At 34.7% G+C, this 21,358-nt stretch overlaps 1 non-coding gene across 1 annotated transcript; it reads right to left on the minus strand.

Moving 5' to 3' along the window:
• Nucleotides 1-20,849: 20,849 nt before the first annotated feature.
• Nucleotides 20,850-20,956, minus strand: LOC133036358 (small nucleolar RNA R71). Its single transcript, XR_009687015.1, has one exon. It is a non-coding gene; the product is annotated as a small nucleolar RNA R71 (small nucleolar RNA).
• Nucleotides 20,957-21,358: the final 402 nt, after the last annotated feature.

The following is a 21,358-nucleotide window of genomic DNA, read 5'->3' on the forward strand; positions in this document are numbered from 1 at the left end:
TACACAAATGAATGAAAAATACTTATGTTTCTTTATTGATGTTGAATAAAATGGATTACATTGAAATGGAGTTTTATTTAGGGCATAAAACCCAACAGAGTGTACAATCATGTTTTTTGCATGGGTCGTCTCGCTACCGTACAATGCGAGGCGATACAAGATAAATGCGTCCTAATAAGAAATACAAAGATATGTAAAGACGAGACGAGTCATTACAAAGAGCATGTATACTGCGAGATGGATGGAGGAGAATAAATCATTATGCTAGTAAATCAATCCTTCTCAAAACCATTATTCAATCCTACTTATGCTATGTGCATGTTTCTCTTACTTATAGGCACTTGTAATGATATTGAGAAGTTAATGGCCAGTTTTTTGTGGAAGACAAATTCTAACAAAGGAAATGGTATTATATGGATGTCTTGGAAAAGAATGGCTGCCCCAAAAGTTAATGGTGTTATGGGCTTTCGTCATTTACATGATTTTAACATTGCAATGTTAGTAAAGTAAGGTTGACGTCTATTATGAAAGCCTGATTCTTTAGCGGGACAAGTTTTCAAAGACAAGTATTTTCCTTACTCTGACTTTCTTTTGACTGAACTTGGTCATAATCCAAGCTTTGTTTGGCATAACATTTGGAGTGCTCAACTTCTGGTCTGTTTGGGATTGTTATACTATTGGCAATGGAGCTACTACTAGTATTCTCTCTCATCCTTGGCTACCAAATTCAGAGTATGTCACCACCACTAACCCTAGTTTGGTCAATAAAACTGTAAACTCTTTGTTCTCCATTGATAACCACAATTGGGATCTTGATGTCACTCAATATATGTTCTCTGTCCATGATGCTACTTTGATTTTGGGCATCCTTTTGAGCTTTTCAACTGCAGCGATTTATGGTGTTGTTCTCGAGATCGGATAGGTATGTTCTTTGTTCGAAATGCTTATCTCTTGCTTCAATTCCAAAAGAATTTTGCCTAGACAGCAACAATTCTGGGTTTTGGCGTAGGCTTTGGCATTTGAAAATTCATCCCAAAGTCAAAAATTTCATTTAGCCTGTCATCTCTAATTATCTATCGACTTGTCTGCAGTTAGTAACAAAGCATGTGAAAATTTTCTCAGTTTGTCCCCTGTGTCATTCTCATGTTCAAACGATAATACATGCTATGCTTGCTTGTGATTTTGCTCACTCTTGTTGGACCACTTTTGGTATAACTTATGATACAACCCCTTGCCTTCTTTTGGTGGATGGTTGGTTGGAGAATATTATGAAGTCTTTTGATGATGATTTTGTTAGTTGAATTGTCACGTTGTGTTGGGCAGTTTGGAAAGTGAAAAACCGTGTTTTTGCAAATGTCAGTTGTATATAAGAAAATATAAAAACTGTACGCGTTTGCGATGTGAGAAAATAATTCTCGCTACAAAGCTGAACGAGCGAGAATATAAAATATTTGCAGAAAAATAAATAACTTGACACAAGAGACTTATACGTGGTATCAGTGTTCTTCCGAACACTCCTAGTCCACGGGGCCACGCCCAGAGAATGAAATCAATTAATAAAGTATCAAAATTACAAAGACAATTGACTTAAACAAATTTAGACTCCCTCTAAAGTATTGTCGCAATCCTTTGTAATCCACTTTATGAATCTGACTTCTTGAAACACCTTCAAGCCCGAACTCCCTTCGTCTTTGAAGTGTGAGTGCTTACTTCCTCCCGAAGTAAGGCTTCAACAAGTCTTCTCCCGAAGACCAAGTGCTTACTTCCTCCCGAAGTAAGTCTTCAACAAGTCTTCTCCCGAAGACCAAGTGCTTACTTCCTCCCGAAGTAAGGCTTTATCAAGTATTCTCCCGAAGACCAATCTCTTGTTCAGTCAAGTAGTTCTTCACAACCTCTAGGATAGAGTAAGAACAGAAATAGAACAACTAGAACCTAGGTGAACAACTAGGCTCTCACAAAACAAAGAAAGACTCTCTTCTCTCAAAAGATAAATGTAGAAAATGAATAATGGAAGAGGTAATTCGAATGGTTGCTCTCTAGGCTCTATTTATAGATCATAGAAACCAAAGAGGCAACCACAAGTTCGAATTAGCAGCTGTACAAAAACTTTCCAAAAGAAACACGATCTGCTACATCAGATTCGGATGCTGACGCAGCGGATCTGCCCAGAAACGGGAAACTTACTAAAATTGGGTCCGATCTTCTTTTAATGTTTGATTCCTGCCAAAAACAGATTAGATATTCTGATTGTATCAAGATACAATCGAAATCAATAAGGAAAAGACAATAAACAAAGTTTCCCTAAAAAAAGACAACTTTCCAAAAGAGAATTCCTTCTCTTTTGAGAAGTTTTTCAACAAAGGAAAGTTCAGCTGAAAGTGCAACTTTCCAAACAAGGAAAAGGGCAACTACAATCCGAATTTATAAGGTAAGAAATCGAATATGAATGCACGACAATCTTACCATAAATGGAAAAATTATTTTGTCAACTAACTTGCCAAAAAAAAAGACTTTACAGAAAGCCAGAAATGATGTCGTATGGAAGAAAAATAATACCTACAAAGGATGAGGTTATTGCATTAGCTTGTGTTTTCCTTGATCATTGGCGAAAAGCTCAGGACAAATCTCGCTTATCATCTTTGTTCCTTACAAGCATTATTGGACTAGACCATAAGTAAACCACATCTAGAACAATGTTGTTGCAACCTTATTTTAGAAGGAAAATTCTTCATGGCTTTGGTATGGTAGCTTGAGGTAGTTCAAGCATTATTGAAGCTAAAACTTGTTATCAAGGAGGAGATTATGTTGCTGAAGTGGTTGAAGTTATGGGAATCAAAGAAGCTCTTGGTTGGGTTAAGAATCAACAATGGCAGAATGTAGAGATTGAAACAGATAGTATGCTCACTATACAGGGCATTCGTTGTAATCAACCTATGAACTCTATTTTTGGTTTGATTATTTTCTCTTTACAAAATGTTGATTTTTCGTTTTATTAGGCAATCAAGAAATTGAGTGGCACATATTTTGGCTAGACACTCTCGATTTTTCTTTGGTTGTACTATTTTTAAGAGTAATTTTTTTAGGCTAATTTACAAGCTCTTTTGTATTCATAGTACTAAATTTCAATAAAGTTGCTATTTCATTTAAAAAGAAAATACATATATGTAATATGTATATATAAAATTGATGGGTAAATATACAACTGATAATTTGCTTCTTTAGATGTGAGGAGTACACAATATTGTTTTGGAAAATTCTACGTTGCATCCCCTAAGGAAAAAAGTACACAATTGTATCTCTTTCGTATTTTAGACATATTTAGATAGTACATTATAGTTATTTAAGATATTATATAAATTTTTAAGAAATTAAAATAATTTAACCCGCAAAAAATAAGATTTCAAACAATCTATTACATATATAAGTACCTATTTCATTTTATACTTGTGTGAAATAAATAATTTATTTTTTACTTCTTGTATTGTAAATTATTTTAATTTTTTTAATTTTTTATAGTGTATCTTAAATATGCCTTTATATGAAAAAATTAAGATTAATACTACTCAGATATATAAAAAAAAAAAAAAATACGAAGAAGGTGCATAGTGCTCCTATTTTTAGAGTGCAAGCTCTCTATTGTTTTTTCTTTGAGTTGAGGGATCTGAATTTAGAACTACTCTATAAGGTAAAATGTATTATTATTAGGCATTATTAAGTGAAAAAAAAAATTAAAGATATATTATGTCCTGAATTTAAGAATATACTATTAAAATATTGAGCACTTGATGATGCTTATTAATAATTGAGAGCAATCTTGTAGAAGTGTAAATAAGTAGTGAAAAGTTAAAATATAGCTTATTTAACAAAAAATGTGCTCCAATAATGTGCCAAAAAGGGATGTAAATTTGGCACATAGTAAATTTTGTGCCAAATTTGATACAATATTTGCTATGATGTAACATTTACACCACAATAAATGCACTACTTTTTCATTTATATTTATGTCATTTTTATTATTTTATTAGTATATTTAACTATCACATTAAGTTATGAAATATTTATATTATTTTTTATTGTCGTACATATTAAAATAATAATAAAATTGATTATAAAGTTTTTAGATTTTATATTTTTTAATAAAATATTAATTAGATATTAAATTTTATATTAAAAAATTTTGCAATTGTTTATTGGAGCATAAAACTAAAATTTAATGTAAATTTATTACAAAATTAATTTTTATGCTAAATATAGCGCAATTTTAATATCTCTCATTGGAGTTATAATATAATATCAAATATTTATTTGTGTACTTTCCCATGTAACCTATATATAATTTTAAGTTTGCATATTCGTACAAGTGCTAGGAAACCTTGAGTGATAGGTATCCTAAAACTTTAAAACTGTGATAAAATATATTATATAGTCAAAAAAAACCTATTTCAAGGGTAGAATATAATAATACTTTTTTTTTAGAATATAATATAATAATATACTTTAAATGGCTTCTTGTCTGTTTATTTTTTATTTTATAATATAAATCAAAGAAAATATTTCATTATTATAATATATCGTAAAGGTGTATATATTCTTAATACCACTCCATTCATAGTAGTTGGTTCCATGAAAATTGCACCAAGAACATGTCATGATGCAAAGAAAAGTAAGTTTAGGTATCATTTGACTAATCTATTTATATGTAAATTAATATTAGATTGATATTACGTGTGTAATATATGTATAATTAATTTTTTAATTAATTTTAATTAAGTAATGTTCAGTGCAATACATTTATGTTTAATTTTTTTAATTAGATAATATATTTTATTTTTTAATTTTTAAAACAATTGTGATTTTGATTTTTGAGAATTTCTTTTAGCTATTATGATTACATTAGTGTGTTTTTTAAATGTGATTACATATATATGGTATTTTATATGTACAATAAAAGAATAAATTTTTTTATTGATCTCTATTTATAAGGATTATATATTAAAAAAAAATTTGACAAAATTTGAGTTTGATTAGAAAATTAATTACTTTTAAAATAATTTTATATATTATGTCTAAATACATATTTTTAAAAAAAATAATGATAGTGATATATACATTCTTATAATTTATAGTTAGGAGAGTGTGTTTATAATAAAGTGTACAGATTATTAGAAATATATGTATATCAATAATCAATTTTTTTTAATAATATCATTAATCATTTTTAAAATAAAACGTTTGTCGTGAAATTAAAGTATAAATATATATTTTTATATAAATGTGATTATATATAGATATAATTTTTATGATTAAATATATATAATAAAATTAATTTTTTTATATAAAATATTTACATAATTTTTATTTTTAAATATATAATAATATTATAAAATTAATAAAGAATATTTTATTAAGTAATGGAGATATTCTGTTAAAGTAAACGTAAAAAACTTAAAAATATCGTTAAACTAAAAATTTTGTTAAATAATCACCACTACTATAAAAATAATTTTTCTCGACATTTTTCAACAGTCGTTTAAAATAATTCTGTCAGTTTCTATACGACCGTCGCAAAACGGGCAAAATAACAGAGTATAGGTGACGGTTTTAAAGTAGGGCATGATTTAAAACTGTCGACGATTTTAAACCGTCGGGAATGTAAAAAAAGTGAAAAAAAAATAGATTTTTCTGTCATGTCATTAATGACAAAAGAATTTGTATTTTCTCCCATTTTTTTCCTGCATTAGTTTTATAAGTTTACCTAACTTAAAATAAAACAACTAATTAATTTTGTTACAATAACAACTAACTTTAAAACACACTAAATTTTGTTATAATATTTCTTTTTGGGATATTGGCGGTTAAACTACCCGAACTTTAAATTTTTTAACACTTAACCACAAAAATCAATTTTTTGGGGGTAAAACTACCTAAACTCACATTCTGTTTTTGACACTTTTCCTTTTTCTTTCATTCTTCTTCTTAACTAAAAAAACCCTAGCATACCCCATGACCCAACCTTCTCTAACTCCCCTCTCACACACTCTCTCTCACGGTGCACAATGTCGGCCTTCTCCGACTCCCCATGTTAGACGGGCCACAGAACTGAACCCCACGACCCAAAAAATCCCAACCCCGATCTGCCCTCTTCTCTCTCTCCTTCGATCTTTCTCCAACCCCCTCTATTTTTTCTAAATCAGTCTGACCCCCCTCCAGTGATCACCACGAAGAGAGAGAGAGAGAGAGAGAGAGAGAGAGAGAGAGAGAGAGAGAGAGAGAGAGAGAGAGAGAGAGAGAGAGAGAGAGAGAGAGAGAGAGAGAGAGAGAGAGAGAGAGAGAGAGAGAGAGAGAGAGAGAGAGAGAGAGAGAGAGAGAGAGAGAGAGAGAGAGAGAGAAGAGATGAGATGAGATGAGAAAGAGAAAGAGAGGGACTGGGAAGGAGAAGATTGAGAGAGAGAAAGAGAGGGCAAATGGCTCCGGTGAGGTCTTGGGTGGTGAGACGAGAGAGAAAACGAGAGGGCTTGGGAGGGAGGTTTGAGAGATTAGGGTTTCAGAAAGTTTGAGAAAAAAAGAAGAAAGAAGAAGAAAAAAAAGTAAAAAAAAATTAAAATTATTTTGATTTTTGTGGTTAAGTGTTAAAAAAATTAAAGTTTGGGTGGTTTAGCTGCCAATATCCCAAAAAGAAAATATTTTTAATTTTTAATTTTTTAAATATTTATAATTATTTTTAAAAATTAATATTACGTAGGCCACTAAAAATTTGTCACGTGTATAAGTGTGTACATGTTGGCAGTTTACTGTGACACTTAACTGTGATTTTGGACGGAGGGGCGTTGAGAAAAATGGAATGGGAGTTTAGGTAGTTTTGTCCTCAAAAAAATAATTTTTTTTATTAAGTGTTAAAAAATTTCATGTTCAGATGTTTAGCCGCCAATATTCCTTTTATAAATAGTTTATTTAAATTTTAAATCTCATTGTATAATAGAAATTGACAATGTATTTTTTTTTTTTATTTTTACACTTTAAGATATATATTTTTTGTATTTTTACAGAAATTCACAGCAACTCACATAACAACTAACAGAACAACTTAAATTGCAATTAAAATCCACATAACAACCAACGGAGTAACCTAAATCGCAACTAAAATCCATATAACAACTCATATAGAAACCAACGGAGCAATCTAAATCGTAAATTAAAATAAAAAAATAAAACTAGTATATGAGATAATTATCTTAAATTTAATTCTCATTATAATGTACATTTTTGCAGTAAATATTTCATTAGACTAATATTATACTATCATGTTGCATCTAGGGATGCACATTTCCCCGCGGGAACCTGCCTCTAATAGGGCGGGGATCCTCGTCTAAATGGGGAACGGGGCGGGGACGAGGATTAATTTTTGTCTCCAAATGTTAAACGAGACGGGGACGAGAATCACACTCCCCGCTCCGACGGGGACCTGTTTAGTATTTTATCTTATATTTTTGGCTAATTATGATTTTCGCCCCTGAGCTTTGACATGTACAAAATCATGCCCCCTGAACTTTTAAGGTCGTTAAAAATGCCCCCTAAACTATTGAGATTGTTGGATTTAAGGACTTTTTTTTTTCCAATTTTAGTAAAAAAGTCTAACATGGATGAAAGTTCAGGGGGCATAATTTAGTACATGTCAAAGTTCGAGGGGCATGATTTGGTAGATATCAAAGTCTGGAGAGCATGGTTTAGTACATAAACAATCACTGAAATAGTAAAATTAAATAAAATTAGACAAAGTCCTTAAATCCAACAACCTCAATAGTTCAGGGGGCATTTTCAACGACCTTAAAAGTTCAGGGGGCATGATTTGGTACATGTCAAAGTTCAGGGGGCAAAAGTCCTAATAGCCTATATCTTTATTAATATTTTATAATTTATAATTTATGTTTGTATTTTTTTAGTATATTAATATCTTTTTTTATGAATTTTAAGTTGTGTTTTAGATAATAATTAATTTATTGAATAATAATCAATGTGTAATATTTTTACATAGTTTAATATTGTTGTATATTTTATTTTTTTTATTAGGAGATTTCCCGCCCCGTTCTCGCCCCCATTAGGGGATTCTCTGCCCCACACCCGATAGGAAATAAGCAAGGATGAAAATTAAAATTCTTAACGTGGATGGGAACGAGAGGAGCACTCCCCGTCAATTTCTCGCCTTGTGTGTATCCCTAGTTGCATCTAAAAAAAATATCAACCACAGAAAAATTGAATTTTATGTATTTATTTATGGCGTAAAAATAAAAAAAAAAATTATTAAAATTAATAGTACTTAACATAATTTAATATAATAATTTTGGTAAAATATTTTTGTAGTCTCCAAAATAAAATTGAGTAGTTTAATGCAATTTGATAATAAGTGAGATACGTGTGGCATGAGTGTTGCTGCTGAGTATTTTGTTAGTGTGTGAAGTGGGCTGATATTATTATTGGAAAAGAAAATGTGATATCACTGAATCCCTCCCACTATGGACCTGGTCTTCTTGAATTTCCCACTTCAAACAACTTGACCAAAATACTATTAATTAAAATAAATAAACAAATAAAGCAGTCCCCACCAAATAACAGGTCCACTTTGTATACTAGATCTGGTTCCAAAAATATAAAATAAAAAAAAAAAATTAGAAAGAACAAAATATGTATATATTGTAAGAGTTTGTTTGGTACACTCTATAAGAATTGTAATGTATTAAATAATAAATAATATTATGTTTAGATAAAACAATATGTTGTATTAATTATTACGAGCAAAATTTTTAATACAATGTATGGGGCTCGTTTGGTATGCCGTATTGTATCGTGTTGGATTGTGTTCTGTTGTATTGTATTAGTATTATTTAATACAATACAATATTTAGTATTGACTTGTATGAATTGACCGTGTAAAATTATAATATATTTTCAATACACTCAACCCAACACCAACTACGTGTCGGGGTTTCGGGTCCTAGGTTTGGGTTCGGGTCGGGTTTGAGTTCGGGTCGGGTTTGAGTTCGGGTCATGGTTTGGGCCCCCAAGTCCGGGTCTGGGTTCGGGTTCGAGTTCGGGTCCGGATCGGGGTCCCAGGTCCCGGGTCCCGGATCGGGGTCCCGTGTCCCGGGTCCGGGTCCGAGTTTGGGTTCGGGTCTGAGTCCGAGGTGTAGGTCTAGGGTCTGGGTCCGGGTCCCGAGTCTGAGTTCGGGTTCGAGTTCTGGGTTCGAATCTAGGTCCGGGTCCCAAGTTCGGGTTCGGGTCGGAGATTGGTGTTGACCCGAAATCCTTTGTAAATATTATAATACAAGCTAATACAGACTATTTGTTATGTATTAAATAATACAACATACATTGTATTAAAAATTTTGATCGTAATAATTGATACAATACATTACTTTATCCAAACATAGTGTTATTTATTATTTAATACAATACGACCCTTATACAGCGTACTAAAAGAGCCCATGTTGTATTATTTAATACATAACAAATGGTCTGTATTAATTTTGTATTATTTACAAAGAATTCGGGGTCAACACCAATATCCGACCCAAACTCAAGACCTAGACCCGAACCCAGACCCGGACTTGGACCTGGACCCGGGACCCAAACTCAGACCCGGACTTGGACCTGGACCCGGGACCCAAACTCAGACTCGGACCCGAACCCAGACCTGGGACCCAAACCTGAACCCGGACCCAGCACCTAGACCTGGACCCAAACCTGGGACCCGGGACTCGAACCCAGGACTCGGACTCGGGACTCAAACCCGGACCCGGACGCGGTCTCGAACTCGGATCAGAACCCGGTCCTGTACCTGGTACTTGGACCCTGACCCGAGACTTGGACCTAGACCCAGACCGGACCCGAGACCGGAACCAGGGACTCGGACCCTAGATTAGACCCCGGACTCGTACCCAGTCTCAGACCCAGATCCGTAGATGGTATTAAGGTCAAGTGTATTGAAAATATATTAATACTTTACACAATCTATTAATACAAGTCTTTTTTTTTTTTTTGAGTGTAGCGTAATGGTATTTTACAATCAGTTAATAGCTTAATAGCTTCAACGTCCTAAGTTCGAACCCATGACTTCACCCTTTTTCCTATCCCTCCCTCACCACAAGTCAATATCAAATATAATATTACATTAAATAATACTAATATAATACAATACAATACAACACGACGTACCAAGCGAGTCCTAAATTTTTTATTTTGACAACTAAAATTTATAGTGCCGACTTATGTTATGTACTAGTTACCAACCATGGCCCTTTTGGTCGAAATTTCATGTCCAATCCATCCATATGTAATTAATTTATAGTCCATATATATAAATAATTATATATTATTGTTGTTATTATATATATAGAAGGATAGAATTTTGATAACTCCATTATCCAATTTGGATGTAGGAAGGTTCTCGGAAATAACTTATAAAGGACATTGTACTAGATTAAAAATTTTATTATAGTCTTTTATGCTCAATGTATATCCATTCAATAATTTATTTACAAAGCATTGTGAGTCTAAAACTTTGTAAAAGGAATGATTTTTCCCATTAAAGGGCAAAAAATCTAAAAATGAGTCCAAGACTCACAAAAATTTGGAAGTCTCGGCTACCAAACCATAGTATGATCTAAGGTTAAAGTAATTTTAGCAAGATGATGAGCTATGGTATTGTCATTACAATGATTAAAATCAATTACCTGAACAAAATTACATATAGAGAAAATGTCAGTTAAAATCATTCCATACTCAGCCATTAGCTTATCCTTAGATGTTAAAGCTCTTATTTTCTTTATCACTCATAAATATGCAATAATAATATTCAATTTTATAGATAAATATATTATATATAATTATAAGTATATTACCATAGATCTAAAAAGTATCTTTATTGATTCAAAGAGAAGAAGCCAAATAGTAGAAGCGTACTTTAATCTATAGATAGTGATAATCTTAATCTATCTTGTAGAAATAATCTTAGTAGTAATTTTGAGTAATGATCTTCAAAGAAAGCAAGACATAGGGTTTTCTAATTTTCTCTCTTGATGGGGGAAGATGAGAATAGAAATTGGTTCTTGTTTCTTGGGGACCACTACCAATTTATTACCTCATAGCTAGGTTATTAATTTTAAGTATTTCTAATTTAGCCCCTCAATAGATTAGAAATATCGCTTAGGGTATCTACACATTTAGCCCATGACACTTTAATACCCAATGTGACCCACAATTACTAAAATGACCACTTTATTTGGGTTAAACTTTATATAGCAATACACACAAATACATATGAACCCACATTAGAGATTTTAATCCAACAAAAGCATCACAAACTCGTTGACAGACTCATTCTACTAGAACATTGGTAAGCCCCAACCGAGAACAAAGTAATAATCCTTGAAGAACAGCCAATGCGACCACAAGCAACAACAAGCAAAGCTCGTCTTTATGCAAAATGGCTTCATGGTCATGAATGAAAGCATAGAAATCCATATCAGACTGATTATTCATCTAAGAAACAAACAAAATAGTAGCAGTAGTAGATTTAAGGCTAGAACAACCCCAAAGAACATGAAAAATAGTTTCCTCACCCAAATTAAATAGCGAGTACCTCTAATTCGTTGGAACACCACGATGGTGAGATTATGCATAGTTCCACCAATACAAGGGCCCATTTGAAAAAGCAAATTCCCCCTTCCTAACAAACAAATAGCATTCCAATAGCCATTTTACTGTATAAGCACCAGAAGTGTTGTAGTGCCAAATGAGTCTATCATTGAGCTGTAACGACCTGGGAAGCCAAATATTAGACCGAATATGCACCCTGCTACCATCACCAATAAGCCAACGGGTACCATCAACAAAAATCTCCCTACCCTAGAGAATACTTTTCTAAATATACGAACCCTTAGAGGCTTCTTCAGTAGACAAAAAATTCTTCTAAGGAAAATACACCCCTTTAACAACTTGAGCAGCCAAAGAATTAGGATAAGAATACAATCTCCAAGCTTTTTGGCCAACATAGCCTTATTTAAAACAAAAAATCTCAAAATCTCATCCCACCATCACTTTTATGCCAACACAGTCTTTTCCAAGTACACTAGTGCATTTACCTACTATCATCATCACCACCACCTAGTACCCACCAAAATCCGGCACAAAGATGACGAAACTCATTAACAAGTTTCACAAGAAGACTAAAAAAATTCATAACATAAGTAGGAATCGCTTAAACCAAATATTTTAGTAAAAATCCACGACCACTAACAAAAAATGACTTGGCTTACCAACCAAACAATTTATTCCACACTCTGTCAATAATAGATTGGAAAAGGCGAGAGTTACTGTGACCTAGAAAACAGGGTAACCCAAGATATTTTTCATGGCATGAAACCCGTTGAACACCCAATGCAGGCATGGCCCCCAAGGCACCTGCGGGAAATTGAGGCACGAGGCAACAAGGTTAGTTACAAAGCTTCTAATAATGAGGTTGAACATGAAGCTCCAAATGCTGGCCCCAGGCTAGCACACAAAACACAGGCTGACCACCTAGACATGCACCACGACTCTCAGCTAGTCGTAGGTTATGTCCTAGGTGAATATACAGCTCAATACAATAAGATGATGGCACACCGGAGCTGTTAATAACACAGCTCAAAGGCTATACTAAAAGGCAAGCCCCCAAAGGCGACACAACAACCAACACACTCGCTCAACTACCCAGTTGTGCCTTAACAACCAAGGTAAACTTGGTACTTGCTCATTTCCTCAAAGAACTATGTCCCTCTGTTTCAAAAGGAATAGACATGCTAGACAATCAACATGGATACACCTGCAGCAACATACCTCCAAACAAAGACTTTGCCACAGAGTAGGGATTAGGAGGACGGCTACAAGGTGTCCAATCCTACATAGCATAACACACAGACATGGTATCTCAACACCACCTCTAGGGAGCGTTACCAAGAAAGATCTGAATAGCTATTGATAGAAGTGCACAAAGGCTCTACGACAATTACGCTGGGGGCAAGGCCAACCAATTGCAGAAGAGATCAAACGACAACATCAACCTGGCCTTAAGAAGGCTGCGCAACCATGACTTTAGCTGGAAGGTTGGCCATACAATCATCAATATGGCCGACCACTACCTCCACAAGACTTGGTCAGCCATAGAATCAATGACTTGGTTGGCCACCTAGTCTTGCCTTGGCCAGCCCGATCCACCAATAGTTTTCTCTCATACTTTTGGTCTGCAGTGACCAAGAGGTACACAATATCTTGCTAGCAGCATCCCTTGACAAAAGGGAAAGAAGAGGAGACCAAGCCAACTCAAAGTTCAAAGAGTTTCCAGGCCCTTCAACAAACAGATCGAGAAAGAAATTCTTCCTTGACAGCAAAGATCATGCAACAAGTATGTTCGGACCAAACTAGAAGGTTCATACCATGTTACAAGATAATAATAAAGGTACATACAAGTCTGGCGAGTACAACAAGAACTTGGAGTTAAAACTTCTAAACACTTAAATAGGGAATATCTCGGTATGTACTCTCAAAAGCCAACTTATCAATTCATTCCTCTAACGTTCCATTATACAAGAACCTATAAAAGAGCTAGTACCCATTGCTTTTCAACCATGGCCTCCCATCACTCTTAAGTGATGGCCGTTAAGCGGTAAGCGGCGCAGGGGTAGCCACTACGTGTTTTCAAAAGCGGGCACTAAGCTGTAAGCTTTTGTTACACGTAAGACCAACTATGTCTAAACCACTTACTCACAAGATTAACTTCTTAAAGTGACTCTTTCAGTTCCATATGCATACTATGGATAACACCCCAAGAAAGAACCTAGGCAAAGTCTGTGAAACTTGGTGAATAGCAAGTGACCAAGAGACTTGCCTACATGGTCGCTTGGGAGGCACCCATACCATACAATGCATCAAGCTGGCACAAAAAACTTATTTAGAGAAATTTTAACGCTTCGAATAAGCTACTAAACCGAACTCTAAGTCCTGCAAGCATACTTTGGCTTGACATAGTAAATCTGGACCCTTACATGCCAAGGCCATAAGAAGATAGCAGGACGATCATATGTCTGTCATAGATGGTTTTAAGGTTAAATAATAGTAGTGTTCAAAAACAGAGGGCCTATAGGCCAAGGCAAGGCCCAACAAGAACCATATGGTCAGAAAAAAACCAGACAGAGCTCCTATAGGGGCCACGTACCGGGCTACGGCTAAGGCAGAGTTCCTTATAGGTTCCAAGCCATGTTGAGCCTTAAGTTGAACATTCAACTATAATAGACTCACCATTAAGTTTCATACAAAGTTTCCAAGGAAACCACATATGAGACTAAGGTTGATATGCCTACAGAGCTGGATTCTTGCCAAAGTCAAAAGAGGACAAAAAACTGGCTACTTACTTGAAACCAAGGCCCATGCCAGCCAAGGTTCTCAAGCCTTGAAAGGGTTGGCCAAGGTCCCATGACTCAGCCAAGAACTGGCCAGGGTCACCAAACCCAGGCATGAACATGTTAGCCCAAGATATGTTTCCAAGAGGGGGGGGGGGTGAATTGGAAATTTAAACTAATTTCGGCAAATTAAAACTTTTAACACAAAATTATGCAATTAGTCAATTAATCAAGTAAAAGCAAGTAGTATGGCAAGCAATATATTAAGACAAATAATTAAGCTTGTAAAGTAAAGAGTTTAAGGATTAGAAAATGCAAACTCTCGATTTTTACAAGGTTCGGTAGAGCTATGCCACCTACGTCCTTGGTCTCCAAAGCTATGGACCTAGCTTTGAGTTCCAATATCGAGCCAAGTTAACGGGCTTGACTAACCCTTACAACCGGGAAATTTTCACCAAGGTATTTCCAAACCTCTTACAATAGTTTCGCACCCCCGAGGACTATTAACCTCTTTCTCGGATTGTTGAAGTGCCAATCTCACTATTACCGGGTTGTTTAGAAAACCGGTGCCAACCTCACCTCAATCACAATATGGAAATGTGTTTGATATACAAGCTAAAATCACTCCAGAAATATGATGATACAATGGAAACCTAGAGTGAAAAGCAAGCACACTTAAGATGAATAAAATCAAATTTTGGCTCAAAGTGTGTGAAAAGTGTTGGTTTGGATTTCAAACTTAGAAGCTCCTTAATCTCACTTAGATAGGTTAGATATATGTAATAAATGCTCAACCAACTTAATTTTTGAAAGAAAAATCGAGTTTATATAGTGTTTGATAAAAAATAGCCGTTTATAGTCGTTAGCACGTTTCCCGAGGTGAGGTCAGCCATGAACCGGAAGTCCGGATGGGAACCGGAATTCCGGATGACTGACCAGAGGCAAAAGTGCCATTTTTCGGGACTTAAACGCGCATAACTTCTTACTCGATTATCCGATTTCAGAAATTCCAACTTTGTTCTTTTAGTTAAACAAAATGTGATTTAGAACTTCAATCAAAAATTTTTTTATACTATCGTGTGAGAAAACTTGTTGCACAAGTTAGTGAATGGGCAAAAATTCAAATTTATAAAAACTTAGTGTGCTATGCAAATCACTTTAACAAGACTAAAGTAGATTTATACCATTTGATTTTGAGTAGTCTTGATGTAGATGAGCCTCCTAGCTTGATTTGCATGTTTTTGATCCCATGTTGACTTTTCCCGAGAGTTGACCTTGACTTTGACTTTCGGGTTGACTTTTTGACTTTGGGCTTTTGAAGACCTCTTTTGAATAGGGTCTTGAGTTGTTGATCCCTTGATGAATCTTTTGCTCTTGATATGCTTGTTGAATCCATTTAGTGTTGCTTTCAAAAGTTTGGTAAAAATACCAAAATATTTATTTTCTCTTTTAAATTTGCTACAAAATCAATAAACCATTAGTAACAAATAATAATCAAATATTTGTTAATCATCAAAACAAGGAGATCTAAAAGTTTGAGTTAACAATCTCCCCCTTTTTGATGATATCAAATATTTGATTATTTTGAAAGGGAAGGAAAAAATTTAAACAAAGTAAATTGGATTAGCTCCCCCTTAATGTGTGCAAGAAAAAAAAATTTACCTTTTAATTTTACCTTGCATGAATTTGTAAACTCCCCCTCAATTTTTACTTATGATAAATAGATTAGATACCAAAAAAAAAAAATTTGAGGAGATGCCAAAAATTAATCAATAGTTGTTCTCCCCCTTTTGATTCATCAAAAAGGGTGGCAAGAAATTCACAAAATATAAAAGAAAAGAGAAAAAAATAATAAAAATAAAAACAAAGCAACAATCCAATGCATTAAAAAAAATAACATCCAAAATAACATTCAACACAACAAAAAAGAAATAAAATAAAACAAAGAAAAAGACCAACTAACACAAAGTCAAGAGGCATGAAGCCTTTGCACGCAACCAAAAAAAAATAAAAAGAAACTAAATATGCCAAAAAAAAATTATGCAAGAACTAGTTTGGTGGGGGGCCAAAGCGATCCATGTATGCCCTCCATTGTGCCATCTCCTCTTGCACATTTGCAAACCCATGAACCATGTCACTCCTCATGGTGTTGATGTCATTGTTGAGGTTGGTGAGTTGTGAGTTGAGATCATTCCTCAAGGTTTGAAATTGGTTGTCAACCGAAGTGTGAAGACGAGTAAAAGCTTCCTCAAGGTTGAATTGGGGAAAGTTAGGCATGGGAGGAGCTTGAGGAGGCATCTCTTCTTCTTCTTCTTCTTCTTCACTTTCACTTGCGGGCAAATTAATTTCTTTATCATCACTCTCCAAATCAATTTGCATTCTTTGCCCTCTCTTTGGTGTGAACACCCATTCATTGTTAAGGAATTTGTAACCCATAGCCTTGAAAGTTTTGGATCCTAGAATGTCACTAGAGGTAGGATCATTTTTCTTTTCATGTAGGGTAGGAATTCCTAAGAGAGGAAAAAGGTAGCTAAGAAGAAAACCAAAAGGAAGTGCCTTAATCATATTAGGCTTGTCCACATCAATTATGAATTTTAAAATAAGATAGCCTAGGTTGATGGGTGTAGTTTTGGCTATAATGAGATGCATGAGTAATTGATCAATGGAATTGATCTCATCTTGGTGTCCACTTCTAGGAGCAAGATTTGCAACAATGAATTTGTGGAGAATTTTAGCCTCTAAAGTGAGTTGGTGTCTTTTTGGTCTCATAATAAAAGGGCCATCACCACAAATATTCCTAGAACACTCATCAAAGTTAACAATGGCATCATTTTTGAGAGAAAGTTTGGGTTCAAGTAATATGCCACTATTTGGTGCTCCTAACATGTCATTGAGAGATGCTACATTGAGTTCAAAAGCTACTCCTCTAAGGGTTCCTCTAACACCTAAAGGTTCTAAGGTAGGTTTAATGCAAGCATAAAAACCTTGGACTAGTCTAGGATACAATGGAGTATTAATTTGAATAAAAGATGTCCATCCTAGGGTATCAAAGTGATGACTAAAATCAACATAATCAAGGCTAGGGAGATCACAAATTTTACCTTTGAGAATCTTCCTAGAAGAGAAATCATTGACAAATTTGTTGTGATCCTCATCATTGAAGAATAGAGTGGGTTCTTGCCTTGCTTTTGCCCTTATTTCCCTTTGTTGAATTGCACTAGCCATTCTCTTGTGAGCTCTTGAGGAGGGATTAGATGAGGAAGCCATTGAAGAACACACTTCTCTCTTTTTTTTAAATGTTGGAAGATGAAAGTGAGGATTTGAAAGAGAGAATTTGAGAGAAAAGGGAGGAGTGGCTGCTGTATTAGGGTTGAAAATCTGAATGGGGAATGAAAAATTCGGTGGTAGGGTTTTAAAAAGGGAAAAACGCATTAAAAAGACGAAACAGCCCCTATTTTCTGGTCCTGCGCCATCCGGAATTCCGGATGGTACAACCGGAATTCCGGTTGGTGCAGCAGACCAGAAAAAAGCCCCTAAAAACGTGCTAAAAAATCCAATTTTGATCCAAATGACCCCAAACCAATTCTAATACCTTTAATATGATAAAACAAAATTGCTCAAACAAGAAAAACTGAAAAATAATGAAAAATGACGATTTTTGGTAAGTTTTTCGAAAATTGCCAAGAAAACTAGAGTCGTACCGAAAATGAGTTTTATGCAACGAAATTGAAAAATTCTTTTTCCAGCAGTTTTATAAAATAAAATGTGAGGTGTACAAACTTACGGAATCGAAAAATTTTGAAAAATGAGAAAGTTTGGCGAAAAACACTCTTTTAGGCCTAAAAATCTAAAAATTCAACAAGTGAGGTACCAAAAATTTGTTTCATGCAAATTTCAATCAAGATAAACCTATAGGCATACTAAATACACTCTATTTCACATATTCAAGCATATAGACACATAAGAAAATCAAATATGCAAAAATTCACATGTTCACTTGTTTAAAAACAAGTCCAAAGTTCACCAAAAATCCACATTTTGACCTATAATTTTGAGTTTTTCAACAAGTATAGTTCATATAGGTCAAGTATCAATAAATTTTCTCATCTATGCATATAAATCTCATTAATATCATATTTGGAACAATTATGCATAAATAAGTAAGTAAAGAGATATGAAATTTTTCATAGCTAACAAACCTTATATTTCATTTAAGTTGGTCATTCCTAGCTCTCTTCTAATGAAACTAAATCTCTCATCACTAAGAGGCTTGGTGAATATATCTGCTAATTGGAATTCGGTGCTTACAAAATCTAGCATAATATCACCTCTTTGGATATGATCTCTAAGGAAGTGGTGCCTTATATCAATATGCTTGGCTCTAGAATGCAATATTGGATTCTTAGAGAGGTTAATGGCACTAGTGTTATCACATTTTATGGGTGTACACTCAAAATCAATATCAAAATCCTTAAGAGTTTGTTTCATCCAAAGTATTTGTGCACAACTGTTAGGCTATTTTTAGCCTATGTTTTGGATCCGATTTATGTGCATTTTTAGCTGTGTTGGGACGGAATTATGCTTGTTTTCTATGTTTTCAGGTTCTTTGGAGTAAAAGAGGTCTCGGGTGCAGAAACTCATTGAAAGACGTGCTGAGCCGAAGAAAAACTTAATTTCTGAGTTTTTGCATATCTGGCCGCGGCGATGAAGAGGCTCGCCGCGGCGAGATTCAACTTACAGAAAGTGCCTAAATTTGGCACATTCTCGCCGCGGCGAGAGGAAGCATGGCCGCGGCGAGATCCCGTACGGACCAGGGGTATTTTCGTCCATCGAACCCTAAATTTCAAGTATAAATAGAAAACTGCGATTGGAAGTCAGAGAGAGCGATTTGGAACCCTAAAACACAGCAGAAAGAGGCAAGAAGAGCACGGAGATTCAAGTGAAGATCCAGAATTCATCCTCCAACAGTTCTTTTCTTTATTCCTCTTTAATTTATTTATGTTGAATATTGCTATAGGAATGGTTATGGATTTATTTCTGAACTAAATTTCCCATTTAGGGAGGATGATGATTGTTGTTTAATGTTTTCCTAGTTAATGTTTAATTACCATTCCTCAATTCTTGTGTGTGAAATTATCTTAATTTGTTCTTAATTTCATGTTTAAGATTGATCACCTTGTGCATGTTCTATGATCTCAATTCAAAATCTGAAAAGTGAGAATTGAGAATGCTAAAATTAAGATAATCAATGTTCTATGTGAAACGAAAGTATTTGCATGACTTATGTGACGAGTAGATTATTGCTTAATGCTGATTTCATGTTAGTTTAATTAAGGAATTAATTAGATAACATGTGATTTAGAATCTAGAAGATCTGAAAGGAGCTAGGTTGTTTCATAATCTGTCATTCACTTCAAGAATAGGATAGTAATTAATCATTAACGATTTGGGTAAACAACAACAGGATTCTCCTCCCTATTGTCTCATCTTGCTCAACCTTAAATTGTGTTATTAAGTTTTCTGAATTTCTTTCATATTTTACTGTTTTTAAATCATACTTGTTTTTGATATTGCCAAATAGAATTATAAGTATAGTTTAGTGGTATTTAATCCAATTCCCTGTGGGATCGACCTCACCTGTGTGAGTTTTACTACTTGATTGCGTATACTTGCGTAGTGTTTAAAATTATAGCAACAAGTTTTTGGCGCCGTTGCCGGGGAATTGTTAAAGATTAATATTACATAAAATTATACTAACTTCTACTTTGGTATATTTTCTCTTGCTGATTTTTCTAACCTTTTTCTTGCAATATTTTCTTTATTTATTTCAGGAATCCTAAGTGCATGCGCCGTCAAGGACAATCAGTCATATTACCAGTTGATCCTGAAATTGAGAAAACCTGCAGGAAGAATCGAAAGAACAAGAGGCAAGAAAGAGTTTCAGCAACTGCTGAAACATCAGAAATCATGGCTGCCAATGTGAACAATAATGTTGGGAACAATGGGCGTAATAATGGTAATAATGGTGGCGCTGTGGAAGATCAAGCTAATGGCCGTAGCTTGAGAGATTACATTCTCCCTACTCTGACGGGAGTGCAGTCATGTATTAGGCCACCGGCAGTGGATGCAAACAACTTCGAGATCAAGCCTGCCATCCTTCAAATGGTGCAGTCTTCAGTTCAGTTTGGTGGTCTCCCTTCTGAAGATCCTAATTTGCATCTCTCTAACTTCATGGAACTTTGTGAAACTTTTAAAGTTAATGGAGTTAGCGACGATGCCATTAGATTGAGGTTGTTTCCATTCTCGCTCAGAGAACGAGCCAAGAGTTGGTTGAATTCTTTGCCACCAAATTCTATTGCTACATGGAATGATCTGGCAACAAAATTCTTGTCAAAGTTCTTTCCTCCAGCTAAGTCTGCAAAGCTAAGAGGAGAAATCAACAATTTCTGCCAACAAGATAATGAATCTCTCTATGAAGCTTGGGAGAGGTTTAAAGATCTGATCAGGAGGTGTCCCCATCATGGTATAGAGAAGTGGATGCTGGTTCACAACTTCTACAACGGGTTGGTTGGTAATACTAGAACTCTAATAGATGCAGCAGCGGGCGGAGCTTTTATGAGAAAAAGTGCTAATGAGGCATATGATCTATTGGAGGAGATGGCTCTAAACAACCAGCAGTGGCCAACTGAAAGGAGTCAATCCAAGAAGGTAGCTGGTGTGTTAGAAGTCGACGCCATCACAAAGTTAACAGCTCAGGTTGAGGCATTGACTAAAATCATTGCAGGGCAAGCTAAGCAAGCCCAAATTGTTTGTGAGTTATGTGGAGGAAGTCATCACTTTTCGGAGTGTCAAGCAGATGTGGATGATTTGCCAATGGATGAAGCTAAGGCCATGGGGAATTTTTCACAGAACAACAACAACAACAATTA

This window comes from Cannabis sativa, chromosome 3 (genome assembly GCF_029168945.1).
Source record: "Cannabis sativa cultivar Pink pepper isolate KNU-18-1 chromosome 3, ASM2916894v1, whole genome shotgun sequence".
NCBI lineage: Eukaryota > Viridiplantae > Streptophyta > Magnoliopsida > Rosales > Cannabaceae > Cannabis > Cannabis sativa.